General features: G+C 42.3%; 2 pseudogenes; one reads left to right on the forward strand and one right to left on the reverse strand.

Annotated features, from left to right (window-relative positions):
- Window positions 1-2,184: 2,184 nt before the first annotated feature.
- On the reverse strand, window positions 2,185-10,777 carry LOC149275846 (E3 ubiquitin-protein ligase HUWE1-like; annotated as a pseudogene).
- A 347-nt stretch (window positions 10,778-11,124) lies between these two features.
- Window positions 11,125-13,109, forward strand: LOC149275847 (fucose-1-phosphate guanylyltransferase-like; annotated as a pseudogene).
- The last annotated feature ends 3,963 nt before the right edge of the window (window positions 13,110-17,072 follow it).

Below are 17,072 nucleotides of genomic sequence, written 5' to 3' on the forward strand. Positions count from 1 at the left end.
ATCTTCGCCTACGTTTTACCGGCACTGTCTTCTCTTCTTCATGTCTTCGGAACGAACACGAAAACGCACTCTTCGTGTTCGTTTTCATGTTCGCCCGAAGACGAATGCACAAGTCTAGAAACTGGTGAGAAACTCTGTTCCCGGTTTCCCATAGGCATCTTTGTCACTAAATAGCTCCCCATGGTCCCATGTTCAGTGACAAAGATGCCTATGGGAAACTGGGGACAGAGTTTGCCTTTGCCCCCAGTTTCCCATAGGCATCTTTGTCACTAAATAGCTCCCCATGGTCCCATGTTTAGTGACAGAGATGCCTATGGGAAACTGGGGGCAAAGGCAGACTCTGTCCCCAGTTTCCCATAGGCATCTTTGTCAGTAAATAGCTTACCATGGTCCCATGTTTAGTGACAAAGATGCCTATAGGAAACTGGGGGCAAAGGAAAACACTGCCCCTAGTTTCCCATAGGCATCTTTGGTCCCATGTTTAGTGACAAAGATGCCTATGGGAAACTGGGGAATGAGTTTGCCTTTGCCCCCAGTTTCCCTTATGCATTCCAGGTATGCTGGAAAAATGCAATAACTCAATTATGCAACCATTGTGAATAATATGATATTGTAGAATGAAGCTATTTACACAAAACCATGTTGAATCCATTGCCTTATGTCCAGCTGAGCTTTCTGTGTGTAATTGTTTTGTTGTGTTTTATTGTGTGAGCTCTAAATACCAAGTGGGGGTTTATCTATACCTTTAATGCTGTGTTTTTATGTGAATTCCAATTGATCTATACCCACAAAGCTGTGCTTTTGTGTTATTCTATAGATCCATATCTGCTATGTTATGTTTCTATACATTATTTATGTATACCTCCAAATACAGGGTTTGTATGTCATATTTAGTTGATCATTACCTGCAGTGCTGTTTCCATGTATTTATTTGATCTATACCCTCAGTGCTGAGTTTACATGTGATTTGCAGTTGATCTATACCTGCAATGCTATGTTTCCATACATTATAATTGTATACCTGCAGGATTTGTATGTCTGATTCTGTTTATTTGATCTATACCCTCAATGCTGAGTTCACAAGTGAATTTCAATTGATCTATACATGCAAAGCTGGGCTTGTATGTTAATGTGTGGATCTATACCTGCTATAGGCAGCAGTCTAATCTATCTATCTATCTATCTATATATATCTCTATCTATATATATCTATATATATATATCGGCGGCAGGGCCTAACATTAATATATATAATAAATAATATATTTAAGAAATTGCCAGTTCAGCTGTTATTTTGAAATCATATTTCAATTTCAAGTGATAAGCAGGGCCGGCCCTACAATGGAGCCGACTCCATTTGTTTTTTTTGAAGCGGAGGAGAGAGAGAGGGGCACCGAGTGGTTTTCGCTTACCCGCTCGGCGCCCCTCTCTCTCTCCTCTGCGGCGAGTTTCCCTGTTCGGTCTCTGTGCCTGCTTGTAATGCAGAGCGCCGGAAGTGACGTGAATTTCCGGCGCTCAGCATTACAAGCCGGCACCGTGGCAGCACAGGGAGACTCGCCGCAGGACTGTTTAAGGGTAAGTACCGGTGGGGGGCGGGTAGATAATGCCAGTGGCGTCGCTACAGGGGGGCAAGGGGGGGCAATTGCCCCCCCTAGGTTAATCCTTGCCCCCCCTGTTGCCCCCCTGCTAAATTTGGATCCCGTCTTTCTTTCTTTTTTTTTATTTATTTTTTTAACGCGGAGGAGAGAGAGGTGCGGCCCGAGTAAGATCGGCAGCCAAGGCAACCGATCTTACGCGGGCCGCACCTCGAGCCCTGCTACTTACCTGTGGGAGGGTCTTCTGTACTGCAAAGAGGAAGCGGAACCTAGCAGAGTTCACGTGACATCACATGACTCTGCTCCAGTCCCGCTTCCTCTGTGCTTTACCAGAGAAGGCAGAGGGAGGCCGCGCCCTCTGCTGAAGTCTGTGAGCGGCATCAAGGAGCTGCAGAGCAGGTAAGGGGGTGGGGAGGGAGTTTAAATGAGAATGTATGATTGAGGGAATAAATCTGTGAATGAATGAGTATATGAATGAATGAGTGTGTGTGTGATAGCATGGATGTGTAAGTGCTGGAACCTAGGCATGATGGGACTGTGATTGCTGTTAGTTGTCTATGACTTGACTAGGACCGCCTGTGTGCTACATCTAACCTGTATAGCGGCACGGAGAAGCCTGCGGTAGAAAGGGGAAAGGAATGGACGACAGGGAAGGAGATGTGATGAGGATACAGGAGGGAAGCAGAACCCAACCACACTCATGTGAAGGGTCGGGGGGGGAATAAGTTGAGGAAACGTTCACCCTGCACACTTACCCGTACAACTCCACCAATGAGAGGAGGAGGGTGGGTGAGGAGGTACTCTGTGGCTTGCTCCATGGTACTGGTGTTAAGCAAAGCTTCCATGGCATGTTCCCGCGTGAATCCCATATCAATGAGCTATAGAGAGACGATTGTATGGTTAGGAGACGGCATTCAGTCTAATCAGCAGAAGCAGCATGCTGACAACACTTGTTCCAATTTCAGCTGACAGCTACAATGTAAAAGGTTTACTTAAGGCCAAGATTGCCGCAGACAAGAAACTAAAGTACTACTCCCACCTGCTGAAGTTGTTGCTCGTTCACTTGAGGCTCTCGCCTCGCTCCACTTTCGTCTTGCTGACCCTCTTCTTCCCGACTACCCTCACGCTCTTTGCTCAGCCGCTCACGAATCACTGGCTCCCCTCGCAGTATGTGGCATAAGATAGCTAGCATGGACTCAGCCATACGACCACCATATACTTTTAAAGGTTTTCTATTCCAAAGGTTCTTGATGCAGGTGAAGGCTGCCTGTAAGCGACAAAATATGGAATACTGTTAGGTACACTGATCACAGCCAAACAAAGATTCCAAGGCGCAGGTAGATACCATATCCCAACAGCAGCAGGAAAGGTGTAATTTTTACCTTTTGCGTGACTACAAGGAAGCGCAATGAGCTGAACTGAGGGTAGTTCTGTCCTCCGGGTAACTTGGTTGGTGGCAGGGAGTGAGGAGACTCCAGGACTGTGGTAGGATTTACCATCTTTTCCACCAGCATAAGCCAAGCATCCAGGAATTCGCCCGTGCCATCCGGCAGATCAGAGTGTTCCAAGCCCTCCGACACCGGCACTCTGCCACCCATAGAGAGGGCCCAGTTAAAGGTTCTAAATTTTAAAACAAATGTGTTAGAGTGAAAGTGTACGTTTTTTTTCAAAATGATGCTTCCAGATGTTTCATATGGACATTAAATCAAGGAACATTCTATTAACAAGTATAAAAGTAGTCACTGTGTTGGGAATGTATTGGCCAATTACACTAATGTAAACATACTTTTTCACCATTTACGTTCTAAAAATCAGCCAGTAGCAGGTAGAAGTCAGGTGCATGATGGGAAATGTGACGTTGAAGTATATGAAAACAAAAACATGTAACTTCCCCATTTGGAACGTGTTAAAGCAAAATATATTTCTGAAGCCTCGGAAAGTCTTTGTTCTGTCTCCCGTGAGTCGCTACAGGTAGCAGGCGGCTCACTTACTCAAAGAGAGCGTTGTGTCCACCGGAGCAGAGGAATTTCTACAGCATAAGATGATACGGATATTTCCTCTCGTCAAACAACATGGGAGAGGTGAAGCCAACGGAGCCGATAAAAAAGGTTAACCTGAACAACACAGATGTACAATGTTAGACAAATCAAATTTAAAGAGACATCTTATATTTACCAGCCTATTACTATTTCTAATTAACCAAATCACCACCCAAAATCCAACATCCTTCAGTTAAGAGATTAATACAAAGCAAGCTTGTCACTTGTGAACGAGACCCGTGTAGCACAAACCTGAACCTGGGAGTTGGTGTGTATGGAGGAGGCTGCCACGAAAGTCCCTTCGTCAGTAACTTTGTGAGTGCGGACGCCGTAGAGCGCGCGGCTGGGGTCGGGGCTGTGGTGGTGCTGGCTGCATGGTGACTTCGCCTTTGGCGCACAGGAGACCCAACACAGAGTTTGACCAGTAGGCCAAAAAGTTCAGCCAGGGCACGACCGAGCCGCGAAGATGCTAAAAAAATAAAAACATAAATATGAATAAATAAATCAAAATAAAAATGATGTTATATTGTGCTCTACATATTAGATTTTTGCTTAAGGTTCATATCCATGCTTCTGTTAGTGTACTCTACTTTTTGGCAAGTATAGCAGGTACAAGCTTTATGAACTATTTGAAGGTTCATCAAGATCAGCCCTATCATACCCAGCATGTATTTTTATAAACTTATAAAAAAAAAAAAAATCTAAATCGATACGTAATTTAATAAACTACTTCCATGTAAAACATATTTTATAAATACCTGATAATAATGGTTTAATCTGTTTGATTCTGGCAGCCATTGCTGGGGTGATCTTTGGTTTCCCCTTGGGGTCCGACGCGCTGGTTTCATCTGTTTCCATGGGCGCCAACGCATCCCCATCAAGTCCAATACCTTCTAGTAAGCCGGTGGCTTCCTCACCGACAGCACTCACCTCGGGTTCACCTTCTGTAACACAGATACGATGGCTTATACATATAGAGTATACACTATACACTATATTAAAATATGCACTTCTGCATAAAATATTTAACTTTTTATACAAGAAATATAGTGAAAGTCATCCATGAAACCATGCAACAATATTGTAGATGCCTAATATCCAAGACAACTGTGCATAGATGTCTTAAAGAAATACTTATTATACCCTGGATATGTGGCCTTGTGTATAAAATATTTTACTTAAATATGTTACTTAATTGCCATATGTCATGGCACCGGGCCAGGTTTGAACCAGAAACATCTCAGAATGAGTTTAAGAAGTGTAAGAAAACATACCTGCCCTCTTTGTTCCCTGGGGCAAGGCACTTGCTGCCTTCTCCTCTTTGGGAGCCAACTTCTGCATGTCTGCCTGACCAAACTCACAGCCAGGTGGCAAGCTGTCAAAAAAAGTACAAGGTTGGTAAGTAAATGGCAGAACCTCGACTCAAATGTAGATTTCTGACCACAAACACTATGAAAAGCAAACAGTTCTGGGTATGGGAAATAGAAGAATCACATGCGCGTACCTGTTAGGAGTACAGAGAGACAGCAAAACAGTGCTTTCCCAAACAAGAGAGCAGTACAGCTGACTCAGCTTATTCAGAACATTGAGACCCAGTTGAGAACCCCACTGGTTGACAGAGATGGCACGGATCTCACTCTGTGGAGAAGAAAAGAAATATGGCAATTAAGAGCACGCAAAAGCAACACCGCTGCCTCGGAAAACGTGAAAACAAAATGTTTAGACCCATCCGGTCGGGGCCCTTACCTGTCCCACTCTGCACGTGTGTACAAACATCATGATGTATGCATGGGCTGCAGTTAATGCGTGGAGTAGGGGGGTAGCCTGAGCAGACAGAGTGGCATCTGCTACATTTCCAGCACATGCCAGCTCCCTTAACAGCACTGAGCCACCGGGGGCCTCAATAGGCCGATGCAATGGGTCCAGCGAGGAAAGAATGGAGTCCAGCTGGAGAAGCCCTTCTTGGAGAACCTTAGGCTCATGAGACAGAGTCTAGAAAGAGGGGAGATGTTGTCTATTAACAGTCCTGGAACTTCTGCTTGTATTTATTTTCTGGCCATTAACAAAAAACAGAACTACCGAGAATATAAACATCAAAGACATTGTCCAGCTAGCCTGCCCATAATATAGTACTGGGCTGACAGGTTGCCCAAGTATTACAGCATTTTGTGGCAGTACAGCTATGCTATAGACACTCGTTCGTAGATTTGGACCAGTATTTTTTGGGGTTTTTTTTTTTCTCTTTTAGGAGAACCCTCGCTGGGTCATCCAGCACAATGATTTTTAGCTACAACCCCATTGGCTGCAAGTAGGCTAGGATTTCTAGACATTTCTGCAGGTGGTCCAGATTGATCTGTCTGAGTCAATCAAGGCTTGGTGTTTAACAACCACGTATTAGAATAAATGGAAACAAATGTTACTTACCAATATTGATTTGCAGACACCTGCCACAGCTTGGCAGGCAGCAGAGGTAGGGAAGTCAATAGGTAGATTGGGCAGACCAAGGATGGTGACCAGAGGCAGGAGACCCTTCTGACTCACAAACTCCTGACAGTGATCGTCCGTTGTGTTATTACTTAGAATGGATTCCACAAATTTCATCTGTGAATTGGTAAGTTTTTCAAGTCATTTGGAAAATTCAGATATGAGTAGCTTCGCAGAAAATTTTACTGAAACATTATTTAAAAATCTTTGGTCCAATATTGTACCAAAATGGTTAAAATCAGGGTTGTAAATTTGTGGGCTATAATCGGGAGCCCTTGAGCCCTGCGCTCTTACATATCGGCTCTATTACACTATTTCTAAACTCACCACGTTGAGAATATAATCCATCAGAGGAATCGGGATTCTCTCTTCAGTTCCCACAACACTATGAGAGAAAAGGCAAGTTAACATATGAGGTCCAGCAAGAGTTTAAGAATAAAAATTCAAGCTTATTAGATATGAGTCTCTTATTATAAATTATCTTAGTTTAACCCAGATTAATAACAGATTAATGTCTGATATGAAGTCTGGAACAAAGTTTACAGGTCACAACTCCAGAGCTAGCAGCACACATGGTAAACTTACTGCGGACTTGGCTCAACTTCGCTCTGTTGGTTTGCAGTGAAGCTCTGCATTGCTTGAACCTCCTCTTCTTCCTCGTCCTCGCTAGAAGCCTCTTCGGCCGCGAGGTTCGAACGTGGTGGAGGAGCTGTGGCCGTGCCGTCAGCTTTCTGAATTGATGGCTTCTGACAAATATACTTCGGGTCCCTACCAAGATTGCATATTTCTTCTAAAATCTAAAAAAAAAAAAAAAAAAAATGCAAAAAAGACTGAAGACATGCATGCCCAGTATCCATGACTATGAGTCAATTTGTTAATCTCCAACAAAACAGACACAAATCCAAATGGTTAAACACTTAAGAGGATCTAGAAAATGACAAAGGGAAACCCGAATGTTCCAAGTCTGTGCAAGAACATCAAACAATCAATATTTAAACAAGTCGATAACCCCCTGCTAGGAAGCGCCCTACAAACCCCACCGGGACATGCAAACCTTACCTTAATAATAGCGGTGGTAGCATCGGTTTTTAGTGTGGGCTGGTGCCTCATCAGTTCATCGACAGCACTGCCCAGGTTAGAGGCTGTATCGCCTGCAGGAGACCAGAGAGAGGTCAAAGCTGGAAGAGACCACGGGCCTCTTAATCCCTCGGCTAGAGACCTGAAGAGCGCTGATCTACGCTGCATGCAGGTCTCTTCAGCAGGGGTTAGAGGAGGGTTAGGGAATTTTGGGGGGTGCCATTGACAGCTCATTCTGGTTAGGGGGCAAACATGTGGAAACAAATGGGAAACACTGGAGCTGCTAAATGGAAACACCAGTTAACTGAACAAAAGGTATTTTAAGCCAAGAAACCTTAATGCATAAGAATAAGTAAAGACCGTCCAAATGAGGACCACGTCTCCCATCAAGGAAAACCAGAATCAGGATTATAAAACCAGAAAGGGTCAGTAATCTATCACAAAACATGCACAATGAGTAGGGGGGACAGCCTGCATATACGAGTCGTTAAATAGTCCTTTTGTCATGGAAGAATTTGGTCAGTCTTTTCTGCAACGCCGGTTGGTCAGCGTAGTCTTACCTAGAGGGTCTGAGCTCCTCCGCCTCCTCATGGCAGGGAGGTAATCGGGTGAAAGCAATACTTTGAAAAGCCGTTCAAAAGGTTGACATTGCACAAAGGACTGCAAGCCCCGGGCATTTAGACACAGGGCACTGAAGACATTGGGCAGAGAGCCTAGAACTTCCCTGGTTGCCGGAACCTGCAACAAAAAAAACACAAAACGGCGTCCTAGTATTTCAAAGGGAAATGAAACTGAAAACTTAATGCTGAAGGATATCAGTGTTTAGCCCAATTTGTTGCCCAAAAGTTTTTCTTTACTAAATCTTGTATTTTATGATATGCATTACAATTAAACGAAAAGTTATTTAACCAACGGGTTTTTATGGTCACCGATATAAAATTTGATAGCACACAAGTATTTTCATCAGGTTATTAGATATAATTAAAAAACATGTTGTCATGTTGGTCACTCTTGGGGCAGATAAAATACAGCTGAACTGGGCAGCTTGATATTCTGATGACTCTGAAGTTTAATGACTTACATCTTTGATAAGGAGAGCATGAAGCATCACATCTGTTAAGCCATTGTCCTGAAGAGAAGACAGTAAAGACGGCTCTTGGAACACAAACACTGTTACTACTTCAGTAGCTACAGAAAGAACACAAAAATCAAGAGTCAGTCAAACGGCACAAATAGTCTGGGTGAATATCCACTACAGTTCTCATTAAATGAAGCAAGTATGCTATTTTTATTTGAAACACATAGCGATTCCATCCCAAACAGTTCTCAAGCTACAGGTTTCACGCTGAACCAAACTGATGACCACATCCCAATGTATAATATCACTGCTTACACATTTATCTATAGTCCTGAATCTTCCCAGCAGAGGGGCTTACAGTTCAGCTCCATTGTTTTATTGGAACGGCTAGCAGCGTTACTCACTGATAAAGCAATAAATTCACAAATAATAAAAAATGTGCAGGACCTGGGTTTACTTACCAAGTAAGAAAAGGGAAGGGCCGTAGTACTCGGCATTGCTGATTATGTGTTTCAGGGATGTGGGAAGAGTTCCATCCATCACTGAAAATAATATGATGTTAGTGATGCATAAGCAATAAGTGTGCCAACAGATGTACAGAATAATTTTGATGTAGATGGGGGTTCCAATGAGTTTATATTTACACACATACGGTTTCATGGTCAGTTTATGTCATGCACTAATTTGTCAACCATTTTATGAAGACCTACCATGACGAATACCATCTGAGAAGGCTGGATCCTGAATTGCCTTCTTCAAGAAATTCAGCATAGACTTCAAGAGAGCTGCTCTCTGGGGAATGCACTGCACTCCTGCAACATCAAATACAATCAGAAATGAAGTAAATGCACTTTGGGGGCCCTTATTTAGGCAGAAAAAATAAAATAAAAAAACCAGGAACTTAAAAGTCCGGTCAGTTACCTGAGCGGGTAGACCCTACACTCCCAGTGCTGAAGCTTGTACCAGGAGGACGCGAATCTGCAGAAGTGGAAGGTCCAGGACTGGCCTCCATTGCCACATCAGTAACTAAAATCAAGTAGAATGTAAACTTCAGGTACTTCTCAATCTCAGAACTTTGTAGATATTTTAAACATATTAAAACATGCTTTTCTCTATTTGGGTTAATCAGAAAAAATTAATCAGGTCTTGCAATACGAATGTTAAAAGAGGAACTACAGTGATTCTTGTAAGCTAAAACAAAAGCCTCAAACTCTCCAAGAAGTATTCAAGGATAAAAAAATGAAAAGGCTTTAAATGTCTTACCTTCCATATCTGTCTCCACCTCTTGACCCTCCTGAACAGTGCTAGGGCGTTGGTTTCTTGGTTTGATGACAAATGGGCACTCTTTCCTACACAGGTCAACTTCATGCTACAATTGAAAAGGCACACTGGCTATAAGAAAGACTAACTTGGTGTCCTAACAAGAGATCTACTACTTATACTGTGCTAAACACAGAAGTTATAACTAAAGCAAAAGGAGGATCATTAGGAATCTAAATATTTTCTGATTGTAGTTAAACGTCAATCAGGACAAGTTTTACTTTACTCATTTGTCAGGGGGAGTTTAATTCTGGCGTGTGACACAAAAAGAGGTATCAAGTGGGCTAGTGTCTTGCCAATGAAACATTTTTTAAAGCATGGTCTTTTGATTAAAATCCAAGCTTTAGAACACTGCAGAACATTAACTGAAACAGGGTTTGAAAAGACCATGGAATCCAAAGGACTTTAATATAACGCATGAGCAAAGCCTTAGATGAGAAGTGTTAACCCTTGAAAAAAACTGTTGTGAACTCACCTCTAATCTGTAAATAAATATGGTCAGACCACTGTGGGACTGAAAGGCTGCCATGTCCAAGTTTGTAATGAGGTCAACAACTCTCACAGCTCGCGTCACAAATGTGATCTGGTCCTGCTCGTCACCAAGGAACTTGATCACCTGAGATGTACAAAGATACATATATATATATTTTTTTTTCAGCATAGAGAAATGTGGAGAGCTATGGCCACAACGGCACATCTAAAGGATCTTTCGACTCAAGCCTTGCTATGAATACCTTGCACATACTACAAGTTTACCCTGAAAAAGCCAGCAATACGGAAATGGTAGGTTAGCATAAAACATTCCCACCGGCATACCTTTAGAAGTGCTTCCATCATGCCACCGGAAACCAGCGCTTCTCCGCCAGCGTCATAGCTGGCCAAGTGATACAAAAAGGAAAAGAGGGCAGTGGCAAACTGGTGTGGGTATGGATCCATGGTTGGGTCTACAAAAAGAAAAAAAATCCTATGAAAACAAAGCTCTTTCACTAACAGTTCTCACTTTTTGTTTCTGTTAAATGTGATTTATACAATAAGAGGCTAATCTATAAAATGGAGGGTATAAAATCAGGTATAAAATGAGGTCCCTACTCACCAATCACGGCCTGAATACAGTTACGGACTAAAACAGGGAGGAAGCCATGGTAGGAGGCAGTGCCAGTACAGTCTATGATGTGCAGAGTATGACATCATATATCATCACTTTTCTCATACCTGTATGAAGGAGAGCGGGGACCTCCTAAGGGTGGGGCCTGGGATGAAAGCTCCGCTTGCTCCATGTAAGGAATGCTGGGGCACTTTTTGGGTGGACAGAGGTTAAAACAAGACGTCTCTATATGCCTCTAAATATAAAGTCAAAAATGATTTAAAGGTGGGGTATATGCCGTAAGTAGGCACAGGGTGTACTGAGTGGGTGGCCATACATGAAAATGGGCTGCGGTGGGCGTGGCCTCCACAAGACCACACCCACTCACCACCTATGGTGCATGCGGGAAGTTTCAAAATTCAGGAACTGTTTCAAAATTCATGCAACATGGTACACACCCAGGAGTTCTGCGGATACGCCCTGGAGGATCAAAAGAGCCGTACGTCACGTGACCATTTTGTTAAGTAAGTGATGTAGACACAGGTTTTGTGACAGTTTTTAACCTTTTGCTATCGGGAGGTCAGTATGCTATAGGCAACTGCCCCCCCCCCCCGTTTCCTGTTATGAAACAAAGTATAGATATAAAGCAGCCAACCAGGAAGTAGAGTCCAGGTGCATGATGGGGAAGGGCACGATCTTTGAAAAGGAGGCAGGAAATGTTTGTAGAAACGCATTGTTACAAATACCGTAAATAAAACCGCTGAACGAATTTCTGATTAACCGCCAGGTCATCTATGGAGTCCCCCGAGCTTTGCCTGCTCGCCCTATCAGGCTGGCAGGGTAAATAAAGGGGTAGTAATACCCAGAATTGTTTCTAGGGGTACCAGGACTTTGGGTAACAAGGCTCTGGCCAAAAGATACATACATGGATAAAAAATATAGAAAAGTCCCCTTACTTGTGGTCATACGAGAAGATCCTGAGAACATCCATTGAAGAGGACTAATGACAAAGGTTAACACAAGTTGTTAAACTGTTTTGTCCTTTTATTCTTTTTCTTTTGCAGGTGGTTATAGTCAACAATTACCAAATGCACGCGCACTGGGGAAAATATTCACAGCCTTGCCTCTTGGAAACTCGATTTACCAAATACTGGAGCTCAAATTAGCTCTATATGTCGATTTTCCGGGGAATATGAACCCGGGGGTGGTGGTTACCTGTGCGGACGACATTGAGCTGTACAGCGGCGGGGATTTCCAAGTAAGATTTGACCGAAACGGGATTATTGCTTTAGCTCATCCATCAACGCTAAGCATAGGTACCACTCATGGAGTGTTTGTCCTAGACCCACCGGGTCACGCGTACCAAGACCTGGAATATAGAACCTGCGCATCTTACCTACATAAGCCTTCCATTCAAAAGATGTGGCAATCAGGAGCCGTAAACACCCGAGGAGAGTTTGTTTTACATGGATCACGGGACAGCTAAATTGTTGACTGGATTCTTCCAAGAATTGGGGGACGTTGGGTGTGAGATTGACGCATACGGGGACTTTTTACAGGCCCTCGGCCCCGACGCTGCTTTGGAGTACACCGAAAACACCGCTAGCGTTTCGAAGGCAGAATCCAAATTAATCGAAGTCCGAAAAAAGATCTACTTTCTCCTGCGAGGAACACCTTTTACGGTGACAGCGTTGAATAAGTCAAAGTTCTACCACGTAGGAACCATGGAAGAATATATCTATCACTTAACTGATGACCCCGTCCTCGGGGCCGAACTTGGGTTTCAGTCCAGCGTTTTTAGCATCTTTCCAGATCGAGATGAAAACGGGAAAGTATGCGTCATTCAAAGCGTACTGGATACAAAGACCCGTGTCTTGCCGTGTTCCGTGATTGAATATTCCAGGCTAGGTCCTGATGTTTCTGTGGGCGAATACTGCATCGTAAGTAACTTGTGTATAAACTGCGGATCCAACATACCTGACAAAACCTTCCTTAGTTCGATAAGTTTGATGATCGACTGGCAACCAATGTACGCAACCATCCTCTTTGGTACAGAAGATGACTTGAAAAAGAACGTGGCTTCCTTGGCCGACCTGAAATCTCTCCAGATATTTGGAAGGAACTTCTTGGAATGTTTGGAGGTCTGGGGCCTTGGAAGTTCCGATCGTTTGTTTTCCGGAGACGAGAAGTCCCTGAGTCTGTGGAACGCCAGGATCTTCCCCGGGTGCGTCACGTTACAAAAGTCTGTGGAGGTAGCTCTGGAAATGCTTCGGGGTTTGCACGGCCAACCGTCGGCGAGTGTTGACGTCATTAAGAGGCTATCGATCGAGGAAATTTTGGCGTACAAAGACGTAAAGGACATGCTGAATTACAGAAAAATGCTTTCCAAGGAAATCGCGTCTGAAGGACAAAAAGAAATGCTGGATGCCTGATCTGCTCACCCGTTTCAAACATTTAATGTATAATGGTCTATTTTTAAAAAGTTTTATGCTGTTCAATAAATATATATAATTATATTAATATTAAATCATAAAAAAAAGATTGACTTTTGATCTGTATAGGGTATGTAAGGCATTTTATATTTGGGTTATGAAATCTATTGGTATCTAAATATATATATATATATATATATATATATATATATATATATATATATACAAATTGTGTTTATTTAATTGTATTTTTTTGCACATTGATTTAAACAACTAATAAAGAAATGTAAATGTTACAATTTATAGGAATTTTATAGGACGTTCTGTCTGGAGTTCCACCATTTGCAGAATATCTGGTAAAAGGTTTAGGTGCCCTTTATTCCAATGAACTACCTTTTTTTTGATCTTTATGCTGCCAGTCGGGTAATATATGCTCAAACAAAACACTGAGCTGATCCTTAATGGTAATGTCCTGCTTGTCTGTGAAAACCTTTCCTCTGGAGACTTTCATTGGGTAAAAAGTCAGGCTGGGTGGCTAAGACTGAGTCATTCTATTGTTTACCACAAGGGAATATGATGTCAGGATTTTGGTGTACTAGTACACTGGGCTAATATAACATACAAATCACTAATATGTAGCGGTCAGAAAGCATTATTTGGGAGAGTTCGGAAGAGGGTGGTTAAAATGTTGAATGGTTTTCAAGAAAATAATATTTGCCGGTAGATTCTGTGTTTCTTTGATAGCTGAAGGCAAATAGACGGCACCAAGCTGTCTCGGGATTTCAGGAACAGAGTGATAAAACCCAGACAAAGACAACAGATATCTTAACATGATCTTTACTGCTTGGTCAATATTGTCTTAATCTTCGGTAAAGACCCCAATGCGACCATGGAATTACCTTATTATGGTCGGGGGGGGGGGCAGACTTCACAATACATAATTCAAATCAACCAATCAAAAGCCTTCCTATTAAACCTCTCTCTCCCCCCCCTCTCTCTCTCTCCCCCCCCTCTCTCCCCCCCCTCTCTCTCTCCCCCTCTCTCCCTCTCCCCCTCTCTCCCTCCCTCCCTCTCCTGTAATATTACCAACTGACATATTCATCTATAAAGAGTTAAGACGCAGGGAAGGAGAGGTATTTGGCTCTAATCAACCATCATAAGGATTCTATGCAGTGACTCCCCTAACGTGTAAAACAAACAGCTTTAATACCATCGAGTAAAGATACTCTTAATTCAGTCACCTGCATTCAAGCAGGGATATCAACCATAACATACCTATATATATATATATATATATATATATATATATATATATATGTGTGTATAATCACAGCAGTGTAGAATAGGAAGGAATCCAGACTGTGTGACCCTGAGAATCTGCCCCCCGTGGGGTTAGATGATAACTACGAAGCTTTGATGTTAGATTACAAAGAGATTACAGGACCCCTGTATGAATGAAATGTATTTATGGCGTTGGCTCGCTTGCGTTAAGCTTACCCAGCCCGACATCCGCACGCAGTGCCGTTCTTTGTAATACATTAGGATAAATAAAATAGTTCTGATTAGACAGAAAAAGACAATTCAATGATAATCAGCTCATCACCGCACATCCCGGCCACGAGAGCCCCGGACTTTTCTTTTTTTTTTCCTTTCAGGGGAGGAAAGGACTTTGAGTCCCTCCTGAACAATCTTAAAGTGACAAAATATAGAATGTGAAAGCGTAACGTTGGGTAAAATTCTATTGTGAAAACTTTTCCCGGTTTTGATCTAAACCTCTCAAATTTAAAAGGTGGGAAACATCCAGATTTACTGTAAGCAAGCGGTCACAGAGTGGACCTGTCAGCACCGGCGTCTGTAGAAGTCTGGCCGCAGCGGCCGGGTCCCCACGGAGTTGGGACAGAGCTAGTGCTTACCTGAATAAGAGAAGAATTCAACACTTTTAAAACTAATTAGTGTTAGAAACATCACTTTTAGTAACACTGAATGTCCCATCCCAAAAATAATATAATAAAATAATCAGGTAAACCGTTGTTCTGTTCTGAATTTTTGCCTCAAATGTCACATATTTATATATAGGTGTGTGTGTGGGGGGTTATCTTATTTTCTGTGATCCTATTTAGGATTATAGCCAATGTTTCCAAAACATGCTTTGGAACATAGAATTGGGATTATTGAAATTCTGAGATTTCATTAAAGATGAGAAAAGTAATTACTAATTAGAAATGATGTTGCTAAAAGGATAACAAATTAATATATATGTATATACTGTATATATTGATTATATATATTAGTCACCCCTAAACTGCTAAAAACCACCATAGTTCTATTTTTACCAAAAGTAAAAGAATCTAGAATATTTTGAAATAGTATAGATTATTCCGGGGAAGCCAACAGCAAACGTGGAGAGCCATCCTCACTAGACTTGATTGTGATTTCATGCTGAATTCTACCGTTTCGTCAGAATAATGAACGAACAAATGCAACATTGGACGGGAGAAACTAAAGACGAATGTGGCTGCGTCAGGGAAGGGTGGCACTTTAATTGTGGCTGGGGTATCATGAGACTGTGGTCTTGGTAAATGTGAAAGGATCATAAGCCGGCCGAGCCTGTCCTGGAGCAGCTATTTGCAACGAAGCACTGAATTTGCCCATAAAAATTACCCCTGACCTTTTCCGCTGATGTTAATGACTTTTGGAGATCTCGTCGTCTCTGATAAAATAATGTCTCCATTGGGGACGGTGACAGGTGCAGCCGCAGCCATCGCTTTAAGTTTTTAGAACGATGAAGAAAATGAATTTCCGGGGTACAATTAACTCTGTTCTGCAGAGCTGCTTCTCGTCTCGTTTTGTCGTTAACCGACTTTTTTCAGCAATTGTCCCCAGACTTTTTAATTAAATAAAATTCCTGCTCTGCTGAGTTCTTCTAGGAAGACTCAGAGGTAGACGTGCTGGGAAAAGGTAACATATTAAACAAAAGAAATATGCGAGCTTTTACGCCCATGCAGCCTCGGGGGTAACGGTGCGTTAATCCTCTGACAGTCCTGCTACTAAACAGTCCTGGAGGAATTGTTTAATAGCTACTATATCATGATGCAGTAGATGTTCCAAGGTCCATTCTAGCCACCAAATGGTGTAGGTGGCCTTCAGAATCCTCTTAATGCACAAGTAGACCGTTTGACACTGGTGATGATGACATCATTTTGTTATTATTTATTAACGGGCATGCACAATGTTTTTGGTATCTGATCAGACTCTTCTCAGTCCTCCATAGTGTTGGTGGGCCGGTTGGGGAGATCGGTGATCTCCCTTTTTAACCGGCTAGCATAAGCTTGGTGCAACAGGAGCCTCAGTCGTCGCCCAAGAGGCTACATTGTGTCCGTTAAAGAAGAAATGTGCCTAAGGCTTCCTGGGCGACGAATTCAGTTAATTTATCCCATATTGTAAACACACAAAAAAGGCAAAAGATTGGCAACCGTGAGATCTAACTATTGTTGAAATACAAAATGATGGTTCTAGGTTTTAGTAAATGAAATATATAATGGATCAGTCAACTTCAGCCAACAACCAAGACAATATATATATACGTATATATATATATATATATATATATATATATATACTGTAAATGAACCAACTAAATACAGTGCAATTAATGCGTTATCCTAACATTTCATGAGATGGATAATAAAAGGACGTTGCCCAAGTCTCGTCTTTCCCCATCAGGTGCCAACTTGATTGAGATGCTGCACTGTAGGTTGTAATCAATGAAGTGTATCGCTGGGATTAATTAAGTGCTTCTGCGCTGTGGATTTGCTCAGATCAGGTCACTAAATCCAATGGCCTGTACTTTACTAAATGAAATGTTAGATTTTATAGTGGTATTTTGCTAGCGCTAACCAGTGTCGGTGTAAAAACAGGGAAGACAGTACAGTTTCATGAAATTCTTTTGTTCTGTGTAATCAG

Source organism: Sceloporus occidentalis, unplaced genomic scaffold (genome assembly GCF_023333645.1).
Source record: "Sceloporus occidentalis isolate IW3139 unplaced genomic scaffold, rSceOcc1.0.p SCAF_262, whole genome shotgun sequence".
Lineage (NCBI taxonomy): Eukaryota > Metazoa > Chordata > Lepidosauria > Squamata > Phrynosomatidae > Sceloporus > Sceloporus occidentalis.